This window comes from Hibiscus syriacus, unplaced genomic scaffold (assembly GCF_006381635.1).
Source record: "Hibiscus syriacus cultivar Baekdansim isolate YM2019G1 unplaced genomic scaffold, ASM638163v2 tig00110503_pilon, whole genome shotgun sequence".
NCBI classification, from domain to species: Eukaryota; Viridiplantae; Streptophyta; class Magnoliopsida; order Malvales; family Malvaceae; genus Hibiscus; species Hibiscus syriacus.
In genome coordinates this window covers 3,383,636-3,409,160 of record NW_024062764.1, presented here as the reverse complement: position 1 = coordinate 3,409,160, position 25,525 = coordinate 3,383,636, and the positions used below count along the sequence as shown (strand labels likewise).

General features: G+C 33.4%; 1 pseudogene; it reads right to left on the bottom strand.

The window, feature by feature from the left end:
- Window positions 1–5,741: 5,741 nt before the first annotated feature.
- On the bottom strand, window positions 5,742–24,332 carry LOC120129705 (annotated as a pseudogene).
- Between the last annotated feature and the right edge of the window lie 1,193 nt (window positions 24,333–25,525).

Sequence of the window (25,525 nt, the reverse complement as noted above, 5' to 3'; positions counted from 1 at the left end):
TATCTTTCGTAATTTCTTTCGGCCATTCTTGCTCCAAAAATTCTTTCAATAGTGAGTAGTCCGTATTAAAGCGCCGGTATGAAACCTTTTCTGTCCTCCAAAAATGGCTACGAATCCAGACATATAACGATTGGGCACATCCTGAGAATCGTCCACCTCCTAGCTTTCTACAAGCGTTTAACGATCTGAAAGTCTCTGCTAGAATTACAGAACAAGGATTAACCCTTTTTGGTAGTTGCTCAAACAAATCTACTACTACAGCTTCAATATATCCCAATACTTTCGGGAAAATGATTATACCATACATACCCAGATCAAAGAGATCGAATCATACTTTATCATCTGGATGACTCTGAATAAGTTCTTTAATGTTGGTCCAAGCAATGCCTTCGCTTGCCCTTTGTTTTGTAGGGATACCACCCATTCCTCGTACTACGGCAATCTTGCTAATTTAACTCGAAAAGGTTGAGTTTAATTGACCTTCAATTCGATTCTCCAAAGCTCCTTCTATATGTAGCAAAGTTGCGTACTCTTCAATAGTAGAAACCAAGTCCTCCTTATTTGAGAGTGAAGCAATTATACCCTGGATTCCAGAATTGAATTAGGGCTCTAAGTAAGTCATCATCAACTTTGACATAGAGCAAATATGGGATGTCCCCGTAAGTCTGATAAAGCTGCAACTTTTTGTTTGAGTCCCAACTCTCCCAAATGCCTCTCAAATCTTGCATATCATTTCTTTTTAGAGAAACTGGAGCATAACTGGCTAACTCAGATACATAGCCATCTTGCAGACTATCTCCCCCTTGTCTTTGTAAGTCCTCAGCTCACTGTCTTACTTCTGAGTTTAGAACTATTTGATTTGAACACTTTTTATCCATGGATGAAGGTTTTCCAATGAGACAATTAACACGAGGATCAATGCCTTTTATCCTGTATGATGCTATGCAAACAGAATAAATAAAGAACACACAAAAAGAAATGAATTAGTTTACATAATAAAGGAAAAAATAATTTAATAATAATGTCTACCTAAATATATTTATTTAAACATGCTTTCTTCATACTTTAAATAATTTAAATTCACATGCAATTTATTCAGTAAGAAAATAAATAAATTAATTAAAAGGAAAAGTTAGAATTCATTTATCCTGTGTGTACACCTATTTTGGACAAAATTTTGGCATAGCTTCAGATCGGAAGAGTTTCTAGGGTTTATTATATGCAGGGTTTCAGATCTAAGAATAAAGGTACCCGAATTGTCCTTGTTAGTGCCCCCTTGGGCTGCTAACCCTCAATCCTAGTTCATCACAGACTAAAGTGGACCGAGTTCAATTCGAGGGGATACACTTCTCTATGTCTGACACGGAGAATAAATTCTCATGAAGACATAGAGCATATGAACCCCGAAAGTTACTTGCTAGGTCTGACACGGAGAATAAATTCTCACGAAGACGTCGCTTTCACTCCCACTTAAAAGGGACAAGCTTGATTAAAAAGCTTATGTTATGTAATGCATGTGTTGTGTGTGAGGATAAATGTTCAAACCTCTGACAGAAAAATAAATAATGAAATAAAATACTTGAAAAATAAAATGAAACATTAATAAAATAATATACATATAAATATTATGAAAATAATAAGTATATATAAAAATTTTGAAAAGAAAGAATTAAAAATTAAATATATGAATTTTTAATTTTTAATTTTTAATTAATAGAGACAATTTATAATTGATTTTAAAGTTTGACCAGGTCCCCAGCGGAGTCGCCAAGCTTTCGTAACCGGTTTTCGCAAGGGCACGAAATTTTTACTTGGCGGAAAAAAATAATGTGGATAAAAATGATTTTGATTTAAAAAATATTTTGGGAGTCGCCATTGACCTTTTTGGGTTAGGTAGGTCAAATACCTAAAAACAATCTTTTAAAATAGTTTTTTTTTAAAAAAAACATAATTTAAAAGATAAAATTGATCTGAGTATAACCAAAAATTTTAGTAAAATAGGATTCGTGGTCGATTATGTTTAGGGAATGATTAGCACCCCTATAACGCCCAAAATTTTGTACTCATTAATTATAAATTGTCTATGTTATTAGAATTTTAATTATTCAAAAATATATTTAATCTATAATTTTGTCATTCAAATTTATTATTTTATAAAAAATATATTAATTTAAATATAAATAAGATATTTATTTATTTAGAAATATCAGAAAAGGGCTTCTAGGTGATTTAAGACAGCTCTTTTCTTCTATATTAAAAAATAAATAAATATTAATAAAATATTTCTTTAAAAATTAATATATTTTATAGGATAAAAAAATCAGAAAACGGACTTCTAGGTGTTTTAAGACAGTCTTTTTTCATTAATATTATTAAAATAGGATTATTATTATTTTTTTATAAAAATAATTTAGAAAATATAAATAAATATTATTTACTATATACATATATTAATAATAAATATATATTGCAAATTAAATTAAATCAACTACTAAAATAAATGAAATTATATATTTAAAACATAAAAGCAATAAAACTTGTAATAAATGAAAAATAATTAATGACTAAATTATAACATACTAAAATTAAATACCTAATTCATAATTAATTATTTAAAATTAAAGTGACTAAACATGCTATTTTCCTTATTTATTAAATTTAGTGACTAAATTAAAATTATATCAAATTCGTATATCAAATTAAAAGAAATCAAAACATGTTATTCGGGGTTTAAAATATTAATTAATAAAATTATGAGGGCTAAATCGGTTATTTGCCTAAAATATATATATTATGCTAATGACTAAATTATGATTTAAATAAAATTAATAAAACAAATTAAAAAGATCATAAATTTGATTCCAGTGACTATAATATAAAATTACAAAATTACCGGACTGCATACAGGGTTTAACTTTTAATAAATTACAAACAGACCCCTCCCCAAAACGGCATCGTTCGGGGAGGGGTATTTAAGACCCAAACCAGACGGCCTTAAGGCCAAAAATTCATTTCTCCTCTCTCTTCTTCTCTCTCTTTCTGAGAGAATTTTAAACTCTCTCGCCTCTCTCTAGCTTCCCTCACCGGAGGAAAGACGGTCACTGGTCGGCAGCAATCTATCGCCGCCTAGCCTCACCGTCGGCCACCGTCGCTGGTGGCCAGAGAACACCAAAATTTCCTAAACACTAGATCCGAGTACCCTAAACTCGATTTCAACATTATTTCATCCTAAAAAACCATGGATTTTCCTAAATCTAAGGAAATACCTTCGGTATTTTTAGTTTTCTAGCGACGTTTGGGGTTCTCCGACGAAGTAAGCTCCTCTTCTTCTTCTCTCTTTTTTCTTTCTTTCTGTTTTATGGATTTGGTGGTTGTTGTGTTACTTGTGGCTCGTTGCTCTCTCTATTTTTTTTGTTCTCTCTGTTCTTGCCCTCTGTCCTTCTCTTGTTTGCAGGTGGTCGACTTTTATAAGTCTCGCCGGTATCTTCTTCGGACTGGGTAAAAGATTGAAGCTTGGTGAGTCACCAAACTTCCAGTGGTGACTCACCGTTTAGGGTGACGTGTGTAGCTATGGCTAGGCCTTCTGGATCCTTCGGTTGGCGTCGTGGCAGCGTGGTAGCAGAGGTTGACGAACGGCGGCCGCGTGGTCCCTAGGGTATCATCACCCTAGGGTTTGTTCTAGATGCGTATGGGCCGTTGGATCTCTCAGATCCAACGGCTGTGATGCTGAGGCGGCTAGGGTATTGAAATGGAAACCCTAATATGGTTTTAGGGTTTAGTTGGGCCATCTGGATCTGGGTTACTGTTGGGCCTGATGTATCTAGGTTGGGCTCGTAATGTATTTGGGCCTGTAATATGTAATAATATTTATTAATAATAAAATAATAATAATTATTATTATTATAATAATAATAATAATATAATTAATATTCAAATGAAAAAAATGAGTATCTTCAGATACATTACAGTAAAAAATACAATATGATAAGGGACATAATACAGTGAAAGATACAAAATAGTAAATGGAACAATATAGTGAAAAGAACAGTACAGAGAAAAAGGCACATAATGAAAAAAACAATACAGGAAGAAAGGACAATACAAGTTCAATTATTGTATTACAATAACGTTTTATATGTAAAACTTGATTTATATTGAATAATTTAAAGAGACAAAAAGTTATATTGTTTTGGATTGGAGTATGAATGATAAACATATATGCGTAATGTGGATATTATAGTAATAGTTGTTTGCAGGTGGTCGTGTGGCGATAGACAACAATCATAAATGAGATAATTAAATAAATTTAATTATATATATTACTAATATTATACATATGTATATGGTGATGTAAAAGCACATGATAAGAGTTGTGCTAAATTCGTAGATTAATAGGGTACGAGAAAATGTAATAAAGAATGGTGAAAATATAATAAGTAGTTAAGCTGTTATGTAAGAGTAGTAATAAAGCATGGTACGAAGATTAATCAATTAATTTAAATTTTTTAAATTAAACAGTTTTTAAATCAGGTATCGTGTCATAAAAATATTCAGTATTATCAGAAATCTAAAATAGTTCATATGAATAGTTTAAAACAATAATGTAACACCATCAGGAAACACACATGTATTGGTCTGAGTAGTCTAATAAGAAAGCCTACTATTGAGTCTGTCGATCATGATCAGTGACAGGGCTAAATCCTACGAATCAAAAAATCCATATCAGAATCCTAATATGAATAATAATAATAACCCCTATTTAAACAATTTACAGATACTTACAAGTAACTCTCGAGGAACACAGATCGTGCGAATCTGACAGACGGGAAGAACCGAATCTAACTGACCCTCGGTAGGGTAAAACACGTGTACCTTCATAAAAATATATTCTTGAATCAATTTCATAATCAAATCGCAAATAAATAAGCAAAAATGCTAAAAATACTAAGCATTTTCGGATTAATGGGCTTAATTCAGGGCTTTCATGTCAGAATTTGACAAAACATATCGTGGAATCGGACTTAGGACGTCAAAAACCGCCAAGATGGAGTTTTCGAGAAAAAAAATCAACGGTCGGCCAACGGTTGATCATTTTGGTTCAGGTTGGGTTAGATCGGGATTAGGTCGAACACGGGTCGGGTCTGGCAGGCGAGTCGAGTCGGTCGGCCCATTATCAAGAAGCCCACCAGGCGATGGAATTTTCACGCGTGTGGGGGCACATGAGGAGGCTTCGAAAGTCGAAAAAATACGAAAAAAATTCCTACTTCCATTTTGAGGGGTTTTGAGATACTTACCAAGTTCGGTTCAAAGCGATGAACGGCAGAGAGCTCAATTTCAAAATGTCGAAAACTTAGCCTTTCTCATCCCTCACACACAGGCAGTAACAGAGACAAGATGGACATCGGTGGACTATGGACGACGCAAGGAACACAATGGTGTGAAAGGTGTCGAAAACGAAACAACGATCGGCGACGAAACGATGATTGAAGTTTCTTGCTGGAGAGAGAGAATAGGGTTTCCAAATGAGAAAAAATTTAGATTTGGGGTTATATATTCCTAAAAAAGAAAATGGTAAAAGTACACATAGGTCCTCCAGTTTTTTATACTTTCTAAATTGGATCCGAATTTAATTAAAATTTCACTATGGCCCCCGAATTTGGTTAAAATTTCAGTTTAATCTTCAGAAGAGTTTTAAGAAAAAATTTTGGCCCTAAGTTGGGGTGTGACAATCTAGCGGAAACTCACCAATCCAATTTCGAATTGACATCCAAGGAAAATGTTGATTCGATTGATGTCATAGCCTCCTCTGCGGTCTGCATGTTCTAACAAGCATCAAGATTCAATCACTTGATAAAGGATAATATAATGAACTCTTATAAGGTTCTAAGTTATCCCTAAGTGGAAAAAAAAAACCCCGAACTGAATCTAATTCATGTTATATTAGACAGAATCAGGTGTGAGTGTTTGACATAAGCATATGCCTAAGATGAGAGTCGTCAAATTCTTCTAAGTTACTCCTAAGTGAAAAAAAAAACCCGAACTGAATCTAATTCATGTTATATTACACGGAATCAGGTGTGAGTGTTTGACATAAGCATCTTATATTACACGAAATCAAGTGTGAGTGTTTGACATAAGCATCTTATATTACACGAAATCAGGTGTGAGTATTTGACACTGAATCAGGATTCAATCACTTTCATATAAGTAAAAGTAGTAGAAGTTAAAAAAGACTATACTATAATAATATACATATGACTGTTTGACAATTGGTACTAGTTAAGTTTACGTGTTTGTTTATCTATATTGTTTCAGCTCTTAATTTTTTTAAAGTACTTAATGTTGAAAACATTTTGATGTTTCGATATAACAAATTAAGTGTAATTGAATTTTAAGATTTTATAATAGTACTTTCGATTAAATTATTCAAATATCAAAATATTACTCCAAGTTTTTCAAATAACAATTTCAATCCTTACTAAAGTGTAAAATTGTGTTTTAAACTTAAAATATTTTTGAAACAATATTTACAAAGTATTTCGAACCAAAATAAAGCCAAAAATCAATTTTATAAAGGGATGTACCGATGCACCATTTGATGTATTGATGCACACCCTATTTCGAATGCATTTTGTGTACCGATGCACAGACCATGCATCGATGCACTCTTGAATTTATTGAAACATCGAATGCATTTTATGTACCGATGCATAGACCATGCATCGATGCACTCCTGGCTCTTTTGAAACATCGAATGTAATTAGTGTACCGATGCACCCCTAGTGTACCGATGCACCCCTAGTGTACAGATGCACTAAGTCTTACAACGGTCGAAATATTTGAATTTTACACAGTATATCGATGCACCCTGAGAGTGTACCGGTGCACCCCACGCTCCCACCAGATTTTTAAATGATAATTATACAACAACGGCTCTATTGACTTCACCAATGATCCCCAACGTTCAGAAGTGATCCAAGGTATATTTAAACAAGCTTAGGAGCCATTGATCAACAACAATTAAAAAGAATTGAGAGAGAATCAAAGAGAAAGTATCAAACCTTAAGTTTGAGCATTTTCAAGCCTATTTCATTTAATATTCATTTTTTCTTTCAAGAACACTTATTATGCTCAATTGTATTATTTTTTAGTGATCTTTCTTTGTTCTGGAATTGTGCAAACATCTTGCCTTGTAAGGTTTTTCTGTAAGTTTGCAAATTTGTGTATTTCTCTTTCGGAGATAGTGTTCTCAAGAATTTGGGGTATAATTCTTGAGGGAGTTGTAAGGTTACTCTTTGTCCTCAAAAGAAAGAACAAATTAGTGAATTTGTTGGAAAATCCTTAGTGTGGATAGCTAAGGTAATGGACGTAGACTTTGGTTGAGAAAGTCGAACCACTCTAAATCGTTATGCAATTATTTTCTATTTTCTACAAAAGCTTCCACCAAAATTTTAATTGCGAATTCACCCCCTCTTGGCTATTTCGTTGATCGATTAACTCAACAACTGGTATCATAACCTCACTCATTTGAAGGTTTAATCACCTCTTGAGTCAATTCGGGAAGAGTTATATCGATATTCAAGTCATCAATGTCATCCACTTCAAACTTCAACCTTGGTCTTGATTCAATGCTCATCAACAAGTCTCATTTCTTCAATGGAGCTAATTATGCTTATTGGAAGAATAGAATGAGATACTTCATTCAAGCAAGTGACATGAGAGCATGGAATATCATAGAAGACAGATATTTCATTTCTTCCACTCATTCAAGAATGTGGAGTGAAACAGAGACAAGAATGTTTCAGCTCAACTCAAAGGCTATCCATATTATTTTTTGTGCTCTTGGACCAAAGGAATACGGAAGAGTTTTATCGTGTACAACCGCCAAGGAGATATGGGATAAACTACAAGTCACTCATGAAGGCACAAACGAGGTAAAAGAATCTAAAATTAGTCTTCTAACTCATAGCTATGAAAATTTCAAGATGAAACCGGATGAAGATATCAAAGCTATAACGGATAGATTTTCCACGATTGCCAATGGTCTCAAATCATATGGAGAGATCATTCCAAACGAGAAGCTTGTGAGGAAGTTAGTTTACTCTCTTCCAAAATCTTGGCAATCAAAGAAGGCGGCGATCATCGAGGCTAAAAACTTAAAATCCTTGACTCTCGATGAGCTAATTGGTTCTCTCCTCACGCATGAAATGATGCTTCAAGATGAGGTAGACCTCAAAAAGATGGACGAAACAAAGAAAAAGACGGAGAAGAAGAAGAATGTTGGAGTTACTCTCAAATCCACAAAGGATGAGAGTGATTCGGATAAAGATGACGATGACGAGGAAATGTCATTATTTGCCAAACGGTTTAGAAAACTGATGAAGCCCAACCGATGAAGAAAATTCAAATAAAATGAAGGCTTCAAAACTGAACCAAAGAGAAAGACCCAATCATTTGCTATGAATGCAAAAAGTCGGGTCATGTCAAATACGATTGCCCACAATTGAAGAAGAAGGGTCAATCGAAGAAAAAACACAAGGTTCACGTGGCTACATGGAGCGATGATGAATAATCTGATGAAGAGGAACAAGAAGTAGAAAACTTGTGCTTGATGGCCGTCGGGGAAAGCCCTCAGGTAACCTCTAGCTCATTTAATTTCGAAGATTATTCTTTTGATAAGCTATTAGAGGAATATATACTGGTTTGGCTTTGGATTATGAGAAATTATTTTTAAAATACAAAAATGATATTTCAAAATTGAAAAATGAAAATAATCTCATATCTAAGACCAACAATGATCTTGAAAGTAAAATTAAAGATTTGCAAATCAAATTAGATGAGTTTAAAAAGAAAAATAATGATTTGCATAATTTACTTTCAAGAGTAAATGATGATCATCAAAAGAAAATTGATAATCTTAAAGCTTCTTTTGATAAAGTTAGAACAAAACGTTTTGAAAATGGAGAAAGTTCAAAATCTAACTTTGTTAGAAAAAGTTAAAAACTACAATCATAGAGGTCCCCGAAGAACCTCTAATGGAAAAATTGTTACAAGTATATGGGTTCCTAAAGAACTCATTACTACTAAAGATAAGGATATCCTACACAAGTGGATACCCAAGGGGACTAGAATTTTAGAAACTAATGAATATGGACCCAAAAGAAATTGGGTACCAAAAATAAAAAATTAATCTATGATTGTAGGGAAATGAGCATTGCTACAAGGCACGAGAAACAAGTTCAAACTCATGGTACCTTGATAGTGGATGCTCAAGACATATGACCGGAGACAAGAACCGGTTCATCGAGCTTAACGACAAAATAGAGGAGATGTGACTTTTGGTGATAATTCAAAAGGTCACATTGAAGGTACAAGTACTATAGGTAATACCTCTTCTATACAAATTAAAAATCTTTTATATGTGAATGTTTAAAGCATAATCTATTGAGTATTAGTCAATTATGCGATAACGGATACAATGTCATGTTTGAAACTAATGGTTGTAAAGTCATTGACATTACATCTAATCGGATTATACTTGTTGGTCATAGAATATGAAACATTTACATGGTGCATTCAGATATAATAAATATGACTAATTTGTGCCTAGTTGTTAAGGTGAACATGATAGTTGGTTATGGCATAGGAGACTAGGAAATACTAGTATGAGTGTTTTACAATGATTAATTCAAGGAGATTTAGTAAGAGGGTTGTCGAAGCTAAAATTTGATAATGATAAAATCTGTGATGCATGTGCTAAATGGAAACATAGAAGAGCTTCCTTTAAGTCCATTAATGATGTATCAACTAGTAAGTATTACAATTGATCCATATAGATCTTTTTGGGCCAATTAGAACTATTAGCTTGTGTGGAAAACAATATTGCTTTGTATTGGTAGATGACTATTCTAGATATACTTGGGGTTCTATTATTAAGTATTAAAGATGAAACATTAGAAAATTTCATCACATTTTCAAAAGTAATCCAAAACGAAAATGATTACTCCATAACTAGCGTTAGGAGTGATCATTGTACTGAATTTGAAAATCTTGGATTTACTGATTTTTGTAATTCTAATGGTATTAGCCATAATTTTTTAGCACCGGGAGCCCCTTAACAAAATGGAGTTGTTGAGAGGAAAAATCGAACTTTAGAAGAAATGGTTAGAATTATGCTTTGTGAAAACAATTTGCCAAAATATTTTTGGGCGGAAGCCACAAATACCGCTTGTTATGTTATAACCCAGTACTGATTAGGCTAATTTTAAAGAAAACTCCATATGAGCTTTTCAAAAATAAAAAGCCTAACATTAGTTATTTTCATTATTTTGGATATAAATGTTTTGTTTTAAACAACAATAAAGAAAATCTTGACAAATTTGATGCTAAAAGTGATGAATGAATTTTTCTGGGTTATTTCTTAAATTCTAAAGCTTATCGGGTATTTAATAAAAGAACTATAGTTGTAGAATAGTCTATACATGTTTTTTTTATGATAATCCCCTTACGATGAAGGATTCTTGTGTTGATGATGATGTATGTATTGTAAAAGCAAATGACGTTAGACATGACGTTGGAGAACCATCTTCAAAGAAAGAAACGAAAGATGAGGAAACTCACGATGTTCTCGAGAATCCAACCATTGAAGAAAGGGAAATCTCTTACCCAAGAGAATACAACTATGTTAAGGATTGTGAGATAATAGGTGATCCATCCAAATGGGTAACAACTCGATCTTCTCTTAGAAATATATGTAATTATGTTGCTTTTATCTCATGCATAGAGCCTAAGAATATAAAAGAAGCATTAGATGATGAAAATTGGATTATGGCTATGCAAGAAGAACTAAATCAATTTGAGAGAAATAAAGTATGAACATTAGTTGAAAGGCCTAGTAATAAATCTACTGTATGTACTAGATGGGTATTTAGGAATAAACTTGATGAAAGTGGGAATATAGTGAGGAACAAGGCTAGACTTGTTGCTCAAGGCTATACTCAAGAAGAATGAATAGACTTTGATGAAACATATGCTCCCGTAGCTAGGATGGAAGCAATTAAAATGTTATTAGCATTTGCATTTTTAAATGAATTTAAATTATATCAAATGGATGTTAAAAGTGCATTTTTAAATGGTTTTATAAAAGAAGAAGTGTATGTGGAACAACCTCCTGGTTTTGAAGATTCAAAATTTCCAGATCATGTTTTTAAATTGACAAAAGTGCTTTATGGTTTAAAACAAGCTCCTAGAGCTTGGTATGAAAGATTGTCAAATTTTATAATAGAAAAAAAGGTTTTCAAAAGGGAAGGTTGACACTACATTGTTTTTAAAGAGAAAAGGTAAAGATTTATTAGTAGTTCAATGATATAATATTTGGTTCTACTAATAATATTTTTTGCCAAGAATTTTCTAAGCTAATGCAGAGTGAATTCGTGATGAGCATGATGGGGGGAGCTCTCATATTTCTGGGAACTCTAAATCAAGCAAATAAAAGATGGCATCTTCATCAATCAAGCAAAATACGTCAAAGATATGCTCAAGAAATTTGGATTGGAAAATGGGAAACCTCATGCCAGTCCAATAAGCTCATCAACAAAGCTTGACAAAGATGAAGGAGGTAAATGTGTGGATGTTAAATTATATAGGCCAATGATTGGCTCTTTGCTTTATCTAACCGTAAGTAGAGCGAACATTATGTTTAGTGTTTGCTTATGCTAGATTTCAATCATGCCCTAAGAAATCAAATTTGCTAGCTGTTAAGATAATCTTTAGATACTTTAAGGACACTCCTAGATTAGGACTTTGGTATCCTAGAGACTCTAGCTTTAGTTTGCATGCCTTCTCTGATGCAGATTATGGAGGATGCAAAATAGATAAGAAAAGAACCTCCGGTACTTGTCAATTCTTAGGAAATATGTTGATTTCATGGTTTTCAAAGAAACAAAAATGTGTTACATTATCTACCATTGAAGTGGAATACATTTCAGCCGGTAGCGGAATACATTTCAGCTGGTAGCTGTTGTGCACAAATTTTATGGATGAAACAACAACTTTTAGATTATGGAATTAAAGTAAGTATCATACATATCAAGTGTGACAATACTAGTATTATTTGTCTCACTAAAAATCCTATCCAACACTCTAGAATTAAGTATATTGAAATTAGACATCATTTCATTAGTGATCATGTCACAAAAAGAGATATAGTTCTAGAATATGTTGATACTTTGCATCAATTAGCAGATATTTTTACAAAACCTTTAGATAAAGAAAGATTTTAGACACTTAGGAGAGAATTAGGTTTAACTGATCTATCTTCACTTAGTGTTTAAAATAATTTTAGCACTTTTAATTAGAAATGAAAAATGCTTATAAAAATAATATTTTTGATTGTATTCTTTGCTAATAGTTGGGGGGAGTTTATGATCTTTAGTGAAAATTAATTGTATGTTCAAATAAAATTTAAGGATAGATTTCATAAATTGAACATTGTTAATTTTCGTGATATGGTTGTCAATACCACTAGAGCTAATTAATTTAGCATTTTAAGTGTTTTAAAACGGATTTTTAACATTTTTATGCTAAATACATCGATACACAAGACATTGTACCGATGAATCCCTTGATTGTGCATCGATACATCATGAAGATGTGCTGATGCATCCCTTGAATGTGCATCGATGCACTATGCTATGCATCGATACACTCGTCGTGTTTTAGGCTTAAATCCCTAAAAATAACACTTTTAACAAAACCCAATATTAAACACTCTCAGCCGCACGACCCCTTCTCTCACCCTACTCTCTAAAATCATTCCAAACCAACGAAATCAAGTCGGAATCTTCTTTTTTTCAACTTCTGATCCTGCTAACATCATTAAATCAGTGCAAACATCTCATTCTCACAAAATCCGAAATTTTCAAGGTAATATTTCAAAACCCCCTGTTTTATTGATTTTTGTACTTATGACTAGTTTTGATTAGTTCTAGGTTGACCTATATATCATGCATTGATTATATAGTGTTTATAAACTAGATTTTACAACTAATTTCATAAAAAATATATAATTTTTCAAAAAAAATCAAAATAAAAAATAAAAAAATATTTTGATTTTAAAATTTGATGTTTTTGATTTAATTATGTTGTTTTGAAAACTACATATTGATTTTTCAAACTTTGTTTATCAAAATTAGTTTTCAAAATTTTGCCCATTAGGATTCGGTTTAGAGAACCTTGAATATTGCGGACTTGTATTTAGTTTTAGGATTGATTATATTGCATACATATGTTTTTAAAATTGCAAGTATCTATTATATTCTGATTTCTTGAACTATGTCTAAACTTAAAGTTCCTAGGTCATCATCGAGTTGTTCGAGTCAAAACCGACCTATTTCACCTCCACCTCAAAATCCAAATCCAAACGAACCCGAAATGACCATTCTTAATTCTTGCTTCAACCAACCTGGTCGTCGTCGAGAAGAACTATATCATAGGTTCGTTAATTATTTCCAAACATACAAAATCCAGGAAGAATATATTCCCTCTATTTAAGCAATGGTCGATATGAACTTCAAATATCTTCTTATCCTCCGTTCCTGGAAGTTTGATAAAATGTGTCAAATTCAACCCATTGTTTATCACCAATTAGTCCGCATTTTCTACTCCAATGTTGTCTGTGTCCAAAACGAACGTCAAACCAAAACTATAGGAATTCGATCCTATCTCTTAGGTGAATTCATTTATATCGATTCAGACACAATCGCTAATGTCTTTGGTTTAGATAACATGGGTCTTGATAATGAAAGAGATATTGTGGCTACACCCTATAAAGCTAAGGATAGTGTAAGTACCTTAAGAACTCATCACGAGCAATTCCTTCACTTGATGATCTCTTGGTGGTTTAGACCATCCGGAGGTAGGTACTCATCTCTTAGTGTTATAGATTTATGGTGGATATAGTGTATCCAACATAACAAGAAAATAAATTTGCTACAAATTATTTTCGGTGAGCTAGTAGATACTGTAAACGTTGTCCCATCCAAAAATGTAGAAACTTTAGTTTACGACTGTCTCCTCAGTAATCTGTTTATCAAACTCGGGCTTAAGGTTTCGGTTGATATTCCCATCCCTCTCCAGAACCAAATAAATCTCACGTCCTTAAAGAAATCGAGATAGAAAAATGAAGGTGATCAATGGGTTCAAACCACTGAGAAAACACCAGGAGCTAGCTCTTCACAAGCTCCTCCAGCATGGCGGATGACGATGATCCGGAGCATCAATAACTTATACATGATATTGACGATCACGTACCCGAGGACGAGCCGACACAGCAAGAGGAACAAATGCCTCCATACTTTCGATCATTTGTGGAGTCATTTGATCTAAGGTTTGCATCTATAGAGTCCCATCTAACTGCTATGGGGGCTCAATAATTGGAATTTCAACGGGAGATGCGCGAACGTTTAGATGAGCTCACACTCGAAATGCGAGCACATTATCCTCCTCCCGATCCTCCTTTGGATGACTAGACCTTGCCTTGCTTTAGTTTTCTTAGATCGAACTTAGGACTCATTGTTAAAACATTTTGATTTTTTTATTTTGGATAATTGTGGATTGATACATTTTGGATGTTTTCGGATTATTTTATTTTGGATGGTTTGGTTGTTTAAACTTGAATGCTTATATTTATATATTTGGTTTGGTTGAACTTTTAACTTAATGTATATTAGTTATTGCATCATTTACATATTAGTTGAAATATGACCGATTTATCATTGTACATTATTTATGAATATTGATTTATGAAACTTATAGCTAACATTTCTCTTGATTGTGATCTTAGCAGCTTAAGCTTTATTTAAATATCAATTGGCTAAATTTTTTAAGACCTTGTTTAAAAACGCTTTATAGAGTCTTTTTGATTTAACAAAAAGGGGAGAATATAGTAAGGAGAAGTAATTTCAAAAACTGATTTCAAAAATGATTTTCAAAGAAAATCTTAAAATTATTCAAATGTTTTGTTATATAAAAAAGGGGGAGATTGTTGAAAATATTTTGATGTTTTGATATAACAAATTAAGAGTAATTGAATTTTAAGATTTTATAATAATATATTCGATTAAATTATTTGAATATCAAAATATTACTCCAAGTTTTTTAAAGAATAATTTCAATCCTTACTAAAGTGTAAAATTATGTTTTAAACTTAAAATATTTTTGAAATAATTTTTACAAAGTATTTCGAACCAAAATCGAGCCAAAAATCAATTTTATAAAGGGATGTACCGATGCACTATTTGATGTATCGATGCACACCCTATTTCGAATGCATTTTGTGTACCGATGCACAGACCATGCATCGATGCACTCTTGAATTTATTGAAACATCGAATGCATTTTATGTACCGATGCACAAACCATGCGTCGATACACAGACCATGCATCGATGCACTCTTGGCTCTTTTGAAACATCGAATGTAATTAGTGTACCGATGCACCCTAAAAGTGTACCGATGCACCCTAAGGGTGCGTTTGGTTCACGGAATGTAAGATTACCAGTGGGAATAAAAGATTACCAGGGAATAGGATTACTGGGAATGTTGTATTTTGTGTTTGGTTGGTTTAGCAGGAATGTAAGATTACTGTGTTTGGTTAAAGGAATAAAAGATTATTGGAATGTATATTTGACCAAATTGTCCTTATTATATATTTGTATAATATTACAAGTTGTAAAATATTTATATATTTTCTTCAAAAAATTAAATTCATAATATTTATATAATTTTTTTACAAAATTTAAAATATAAAAAAAAGGTTTAATGAAAGGGTAAAATTTTATTTTAACCCTGAACTTCATAAAAAAATATTATTATAGACTTTTTTTTGTAAATCTAAAATAATTTAAGGATAAATTTGTAATTTAACCTTCGTAGAATTTTTATTATTCAATGACAGAATAATGATATTTTGAAAAAAAAAATAAAAATTTAAGGGCATTTTAGTCCAAAACGCCGGTAATGTTACAATACCTAAGGGAAGGGAGGTAATGACATTCCCGGTAATATACCCCAAAAAATCCACTATTGGTAATAAAACATTACCGGGAATGACATTACCGGCCAAACCAAACGGGGGAATGTGGATTCCATTCCCGGGGGAATCCCACATTCCCCCATCCAAACGCCCCCTAAGAGTGTACCGATGCAACCCACGCTCCCACAAAATTTTTAAATGATAATTATACAATAACTCTATTGACTTCACCAATAATCTCCAACATTCAGAAGTGATCCAATGTGTATTTAAACAAGCTTATGAGCCATTGATCAACAACAATTAAAAAGAATTGAGAGAGAATCAAAGAAAAAACATCAAACCTTAAGTTTGAGCATTTTCAATCCTATTTCATTTAATATTCATTTTTGCTTTTAAGAACACTTATTGTGCTCAATTGTATTAATTTTTAGTGTTCTTTCTTTGTTCTAGAATTGTGCAAACATTTTGTCTTATGAGATTTTTCTGTAAGTTTGCAAATTTGTGTATTTCTCTTTGGGAGAAAATGTTCTTAAGAATTTGGGGTATAATTCTTGAGGGAGTTGTAAGGTTACTTTTTGTCATCAAAAGAAAGAAAAAATTAGTGAATTTGTTGGAAAATCCTTAGTGTAGGTAGACTTTGGTTGAGAATGTCGAACCACTCTAAATCTCAGTGCAATTATTTTCTATTTTCTGCAAAAGCTTCCACCAAAATTTTAATTGTCAATTCACATTCCCTCTTAACTATTTCGTCGATCGATTAACTCAACACTTTTGTTTGACACATACCTAGACATGAGTATGAGAATATGATCCTCCAAAACATAGAAAACCTATAGAAATATTTGCCGACACCGATGCCGGATGCATATTGGGATCCGACACACACACACAAGTCCAAGTAACATAGATGATATGATGTATATATGAGTATGTTTGTTCATAGTCTATTGTCCGAGAACATTATCCATACTTCATCAAATGAAACGTCCGAAAACTCAAAGTTTCTATTAACAAGCAGATATAAAGAGTATTGTCATTTCGATTCACTTTTCATTTTTCTTTTAACTATTCATGTTCGAAATTTGTGTAAATATACACATATCAAACACATATGTGTATCCGATAGTCATACTTAAATCCAAGTGGCCTAACTAACAACTGCATTTACCTTTTCAGTTAAATCGAGTGCACCACTAATGATGGTCGTCTCATCATGTGTTAGTTCACCACCCTTGCCAGCCTATTTAAGTACAAAGACAATGACAAGTTAGAGAAAATTCAAATGAAACAAACACTAAATCTGTGTTGCTCCGACTATACATTTCTCTTTAATTACTCATGTCCAACACATATTTGAACATAGGAATGAGATACGATCCTCCAAAGACCCTCTGCATACATAGAAAACCTTATAAAAAATTGAACATACTCAAGTTGGACATACAACATATACAACGCTCACACCAGAGCCCGAGTAACATAATATTAAACTTGTTTTAAGCAAAATTATCATGTCTAGATCAACTCATTACCTCTTGGCTGTGGATTGAAACAAGTGTTTTTATCTGCGCTCGTCTAAAAAAAACATCACTATGGCCAAGTACAGCATCCAGAACCTAAAAATCTTGTCCATGGAAGCAATATATAATTCAAGCAACCACATGAAAGAAACAAAGCACTACCCAAGGATACATGGTGTTTACTTATTAACCATAACAATTCATGTATCCATGTCGTAATTGTATATTTTTCTTGTGTTACAATCGTCTTCATATTTCACCATTCATGCATACTTTCTTTTCATGTCATGTCTAATATTGCCAAGTTAAAATCTAAAACATTATTTAATACCTAAGAAAACTACAGCTTTCAAGAAATATCATATATATTACCTTTCCGATAGGGTAAGCAATTGGATAACAGATAATCATCAGAATCCACACGAGCCAAATGAAATTTGCACCAACAGAGAGTCCATACCTTGAGCATATTGCTTGTGGAATAATCTGATTCAAAATGGACATAAAATTAATAAATCTTGATTAATAACTTGGACTCGAAAATATGGAATACGAGAGTATGTATTAGAAACAACCATGTTCAAGTTTTCCAGGTACAAAGGGTCTAACCCTTCATTTTCCTAGGAGTATCCGTGTCTAATATGACTGCAGACATGACCCTTCAAAGATACAGTATGCATCCGACACTCACATACGAGTACAACCAGCATCGGACAAACTATGTTTTAAAAGGCGTGAGGCGCTCCAAGGTGATTAGCTACCCGAGAGCTTTAATTTTTTGAGGCGCTTTGAAGCGAGGGATTCACATACGCGAGGCGCTTAATTTTACAAAACATTTGTAAATATTTTATAACCATACCTCAAACACAAAACAACTTAATAAGCAAAAACACCAAGTAGCATAGGTCATATTATTGTATCTCAAAAAGACAAATAAAAACATCATCAATAATCAAAATGCCTAAAACTCCTCTTCATCATCATCGTCATCAACATCAATCCCAAGCACCTCCTCCTCCCCATCATCTTCGAAAAGTCCAATATCTTGTTCTATCTCTTCATCGTCTTCATCAATCAAATTTAGTCCAGTAGAGGGCCTTCTACGAGTGGAGGTTTGGGCAACACCCTTTCCTCTATCTCTTGATGAACTTGATGTAGATGTTCTTCTAGAGGAATAAGTAGCTTGAGATGCCCCGAAAGCATTATCAACAGCAGACCATGTTAAAATATCACCATCAAAGACAAAGTCGTCCTCCTCGTCATCTTCATCTTCATCGTCCATATGGCCCATCAACCACTTGTTGTTTTCATCTATTTCCTTCAAAAGAATAGGATATGTGGTGTCATTTCTTTGATATCTCCGTCGCAAAGCACGATTAAACTTGACATACACCATGTCATTTAAACGACTTTGTGACAATCTATTTCTCTTTTTTGAATGAAGTTGTTGAAAAACGCTTCAGTTCCTCTCGCAACCCGTAGCACTACAAGTTAGGCTAAGAACTCGGATTGTAAATTTCTGTAACTCCGGTGCTGAGGCTCCACATGCAAACCACCAATCCGCTGTTAACATATAAAATAAATCAAGATTTAATTTTGTGAGGTATGATATATATATATATATAATATGCATATATGTGTTTGTGTGTGTGTGTGTTTTACCTGGAGCTCTTTTCTTTCTTTGTCTTACAACCATCGGATTGCCAAAAAGACCTTGGGCATTTTGATACAAGTCTAATTGTTTCCCAATCTTATCTTGAGTGCTCAAATCAGGTATCAGCCTTTGAATGCAAGCATACAACCCGTTCATAACCTCTACACACATTGCATTCTCCAGATTCTTGTAATACATTTCCGGATTTTAAAAAAAAAACCCCGGCTGCATGCAATGGCCTATGAAGTTGGAAATCCCACCTTGCATCAATATACTCAAAAGCTTTCTTATAGTGTTCTTCTTTGTGTAAAAAACTAAGAGCGATAGTCTCTTTAGCCCTATCCATGGACTCATAGATATATCTCATGGCCGGCTTTTTATCTCCATCTACCATTCTCAATACCTTGACAAGAGGTCCTGTCAACTTCAAAGCATACACTATATATTTCTCCAAAAGCGTTCTTGCAAAATAATTGATGTTAGTCTATTCCCAGCAGGATCGTTTAACCACTTGGTATTGTTCCATTCTGAAGACGTGATCATCTTTCGCAAATTATTTTTTTGCTTATGCATCTGGGCGAGAATGATGAACGATGTTGCAAATCTGGTGATTACGGTCCTATGTAGGTTTCTTTGATTTGTAAACCTCCTCATCATGTTAACAATGCCAACATGGTTATAGATATAACCAATCATGAAGATGGCGCTTTTCAAAGTATTCTGCACTTTTGGGATCTTTCCAATATTCTCTAGCATTAAATCGATGCAATGTGCAGCACAAGGAGTCCAATATAAATATGGTCTAGTTGCCTCTAACATCATTCCTAAAAGAGAGAGAAATATGAGATTAAAGGGAGAAGCAAGAAGATTTAAAACAAGTAACTATGTAAGCATATGTTAATTGTTTAGTATACCTACCTGCTTTAACATAATTAGATGCATTGTTTGTCACCACTTGTACTACATTCTCTTCTCCTATCTTTTCCACTATATCATCAAGCATTTTAAGCAATGTGTTTGCATCCTTTTTGATTTCCGAGACATCCAAAGATTTTAGAAAGACCGAACCTTTAGGAGAATTCACTAAAAAGTTCACGATATCTTTCTGAATAATTGAATCACGCCATCCATCAGATAGAATTGAGCAACCTTTTAATGCCCATTCTTTCTTGTAATCTTTCAACTCGTTTTGGGTGGATTCTACTTCATTCTTAAGCAAAGGAACTCTAAGCTCATGCATGCTTGGTTTATTGTGAAAGCTATCATAAGACGTCGCATTAAAAGGTAGCCCCGCATCGTAAAACCAACGAGCTATCTCCATGCAAGCCTTGTCCCTAAGGTCTTTTCGACACACTTCGTTTATTGTTTGTTGTTTCCCACCTTTTCTACCTTTGAGTATGTCTTCTGGTTTTTTAGCGTAAAACTTGTCCATGGGACCTATTTGTTTTGGTTTTTTAAGAGGGGGACCCTTGCTACCTCCTTCTCCCGCACCATCATCACCCTCTTCATCGTACTCATCAACTTCCACTTCATTCGTTGGGAACACGTCGGTATTTTTTCCACTTTCTTTCTGGATCATGTAGTCTCTTACTTCTACCCGCACATGCTCGGGACACTTGGGGCATCGTTTAGAATTTTTAAACCCTCCGACTAAATGTTGTTTTACTCGGTATACTCCTCCAGTAGTTGGCTTTCCACAAAATTTGCACATAAATCTATGCCTATTCGTTGGGTCAAGTATACTATATTTCCTCCCCGGATCAATTGCATCATCAGCGGAACCGGTAGCATCGTTGGTGGCCATTTTAGAAAAACAATCTAACTATCTAAATAAACATAGCAGCAATCTATAAAAACATAAAATACAATACATAGCAAAAAATACATAACAAAAATATGTATCAAAACAGAAAACTAACAAATTATATATTTATAAACAGAATTTATATGAAGTGTATGAAGTAAAAACAGATTAGCAATAGACTGAAAACAGAAAACTAACAGATTATATATCTATAAACTAACAGATTAGCAATATAAACAGTAAGCTTTTTTTTTTTGGAAAAACATAAAAAACAGATTATAACTAACAAATTAGCAATAAAAATAGTAAACTAACATATTATAACTAACAGATTAAAAACAGAAAACTATAAACAGAATCTATAAATTAAACAGAATGCATATTGAGCAGGATTATCTATAAACAGATTACATATTTACATTGTGCTTAAAAGCCTAAAATGAGTAAATTCTATATTTCTATGAACAGATTATCTAAACAAATACCTTAATGGCGAAAACCTTAATGATTATATATCTAAATTCTAAACAGATTACCTAACAATTAAACATATTATAGATAAACAATTAAACAGATTACCTTAACAAAATAACAAGTAAGCAGATCACCTTAACAATGAAGCGGATTATATATCTACAGCTGTGATAACTAATAACCAATAAAGAAAGCTTGCGTCTTCCAATATATAAACAATTAAACAAATTACATTGAAGATGAAGCAATTAAACAAATTACAGTGAGGTAAATTAACCATGTAGGAGTGGAGGGGAAAAGAAAAGCAGATTGCATATTACATACACTACAGTGATACAAATTTTAAAATTAAGACTTACCTTAATGGAGAAAATCAAGAAAGGAGATAGGAGAAACTGAGAAAGGAGTCTGCTTTCAACTTCAATGTAGAACAATCGCTGAATTAAGCATGAATGGAGGAGGGAGAAAGAAAAATTTAGGAGGGAAAAGAAGCTCCAGGGTATGCATCGGAGAAACTAGAGAGCTTGGATCATGATTTATAGACATACAGCAATTAAAAAATTGGATGTTAGAAGGTCAAGAGACGGTTCAAAGTTCTATGAATACATTAATGTAAGTAATTGGAATTTAAAAGGTATGACTGTTGGAAGATTAAAAGGTCTGACTGTTGGAAGAAAATCGAGCCCAGACCCAAAATTTAAAAATGGGTCATTGTACGTGAATCGCTAAAAGCATCGCCTCGTCGCCTCTCGCCGCCTCCGACGACTGAATCGCCGCCTCATGTACTCGCCGCCGCCTTAGTGGTCGGATGCTTTTTTCTAAACGCCTCGCCTAGCGCCTCAGGCGCGGTTTTTAAAACACAGCAGACAAAAGCACGCGAAAATGAAGCAATAAAAAAAAAGTAATACATCTCTGAAGGCCAGAACAAAAGTAACAGACTGCAACACTGCAACAAAGGGGTGAAAATTTTATCAAGGGATATAGGAAGGGCCTGCAAAAACACAAAATCAAATGAATAGGGATAATAATAATCAATCAATAATTTTAGTTAAGAGAAACATATAAACTGCTCACCTCCATTGTAGAAGCATTACATAGAAGCAAAGTTACAAGAAGTTGATGCTGTTTTATAACAACTGGTAAGATAACAGCTGCATATACATGAAAGAGATAGATCTTGAGAATAAAAATCTTGAAACTAAGGGTATAACTGAGCCAACCCGAAGCTCGGAAACCTAAACTCGAATTCAATCCAAGCTTGATTAAGCTTCACTTTTAAAAATTCGAGCTTGATTCAAGATTGGGATTGAGATAGTAAAACTCCCTTCATTAAGCACGTTTACCTAATATGAAGAAATATGTTCTTGATCATTTGTGTTCAAGCTCGAATTCAAGAAGCTTTGAACAAGTATAAGACACTAAAATTTATCAAGCTCAAGAAGCTTTGAACACTCAAAACTCAAGACCACGGGAGTAATTGAACCGACCCGAAGCTCGGAAACCTAAACTCTAATTCAATCCAAGCTTGATCGAGCTTCACTTTTGAAAAATCGAGCTTGATTCAAGATAAAATATTGAGCTAGTAAAACTCGCTTCATTAAACACGTTTACCTAATATAAATAAATAAACTCAATTCTTATACTCACCTAAAGCTTGATAATTTGTGTTCAAACTCGGATTCAAGAAGCGTCGAACAAGTATTATCTACTCAAATTTATCTTGCTCAAGAAGTTTTAAACACTCAAATAACACATATATGACCTCTATTCAGGGATGGACACAGAATTTTATCTTAAAAAGTGAGTAAATTTTTTATAATTTTAAGCGGGTTATAAAATTTTAGAGGTCTAGTCTAAAGTATATGATAATTTGAAATTTTCACACAACTACCCACAACCGCCTCCCTTGGTCCACCCCCGCCTCCCTTGGTCCACCCCTGCCTCTACTTGAATTGTCACCATCTGACTCAGTTTAGCTCATGAGTCGTACCGTAAAGGACAATTTTGAGTTATGATCTTGATGGAGCTCGCAGCCATGAATGGATAGAGCGAAAGGTGAAAACAATTGCTATTGAAAATTCGAAATTATCATATATTTTATATAATTTTTATTAATTTTTTATTAAAATTATATTTTCATTGTTAGAATTTTATAAATTTATCTATTTCTAAAATTTTAAAAATTTACTAATATAAAATTCTGCATCAACTCACACTCGGCTGAACTGAATCGGGTAGCAACTTAAATCAGTGTAAAGTATCATCGTTGACCGATAAAGAAATCAAAAGAGAGAACACTTACAAGCTTGCTGCTTCTAGATGACGGTGCCGCTTCTCGGCAGAATTTCGAGGTCAACGAGGCTGAGAGACAACAAACCCAAGGTGAGTCCGGACATTATACCGGCGAAGAGCCCCAGCAAGCAGGACAATCCGGCGTAGAAAAACCACTCGACGGAGCCGAAAGGAAGGTCGTCGGGCCCGAACACGAAGCCCTTGGGCGAAGACAAGGACAGCACCATGATCGTCCGAGCTAAGGCGACGGCGTTTCGGAAGAGATCATTGCCCTGTGAGGTTATTTGACCTTTGAAGTTGGTGATGGGTGTGGTTTGGTTGGATTGTGCGTGTGGTAGAGAAAGGGACAGCGCCTTGACATTTGTGAACAGCAGAAAGTGAAGCTGTCCAACTCTACAATCTCCAACGTCAGTGTCATTATGGTTGAGCAAAAGAACGGAAACTCTGTTCCGGAACCGGTTTCGGAATTGGAACCGATCCCAACGGTTCCGATTTTGGATAGCAAAATAAGAACCCTGTTGACGTAGGTTCCTATTCCCAAAATTTTGGAATCGGAATAGATTGGGTACCTGATTAAAAGCGGTTCTAATACCAGATACATTAAATTCAGAACCGAAACAGTATAATATTATATTGTTCAAAAATATTAGAGCTCAATTAAATTGAACTTACACTAAAAAAAATATTTTAAACGTAAAAAATTAAAAATATAGAGTTAAAATTTAAAAACTCTAACTTACCCACCTAACAACTGTAGTCACTCTTTATCTCTCCTTCTCTCTGTCACATGTTTTTTCGTTAATGAAACACTTAATCACTACATTAATTTCTTGGATTTCATTCAACAAAGTTATGTATATTATTATTCCTTTTATTATTTCTTTTTCTTTCTCTTTTTCTTCTTAAATTTTATCATATAATTTATATTAGAATTAGAGATTTTGTTTTTAGGACTTGTTTGTTAATTAATTTTTCTTGAAATTCATGTATTTTTTTCGTATTATTTCTTCTCCCACTCTGTATCTATCTCTAATTTGCAACGTTATTATTGAATATTAATGATTACTTGATGTTATTCGGTATTCAACCTACTCACCACATCAAAGTTTGAGAATGGAGAAAAAATTGCGTTGGAATTATAAATATTGTGTAATATCTTTTAGTTGTATACGTATTTGGTTTGGACATTTTGCGACTTTATACGTTTTGTGACATATACTTTTGAATTTGAATTAAATTTGTTGTAATTGATTTCTAATTTTGCGTTTTCGTAATATGTACTTTGGGTTAGTGTTTTTATTACTATTTAAGTATGAAATTGTGGATAAATTTTGTATAGAAAATAGTTCTACTTGTGAAAAGTAGTAGCATTGTAGTTTAAAAAATTAACAGGTTATAAAAGTGTTAATTTTAACGTAGAGGCAGCATTTCATCCCACTTAATGTGTAAAAATTAATAGGTTGAATGAGAAAATTGTTAAAATAACAGGATACCCGAAATCAATACTGATACCTACAGATTTCGATTGCGGATCCCAATTTTTTGAAATCGAATAAACAGGTTCCGATTTCGGTTCCTATTTATTAGGAACCGATGCAACATGTTCCGATTCCGGTTCCCAAAAAAAATAAGCGGGTACCGACGTTGCTCACCCCTAACTGTCATTATATAATTCTAGGTATAAATGTAGTTTTCCACGTTTAATCCATTGGTTCTTCTCCCTATTTCTTTAATAAAATTATGGAT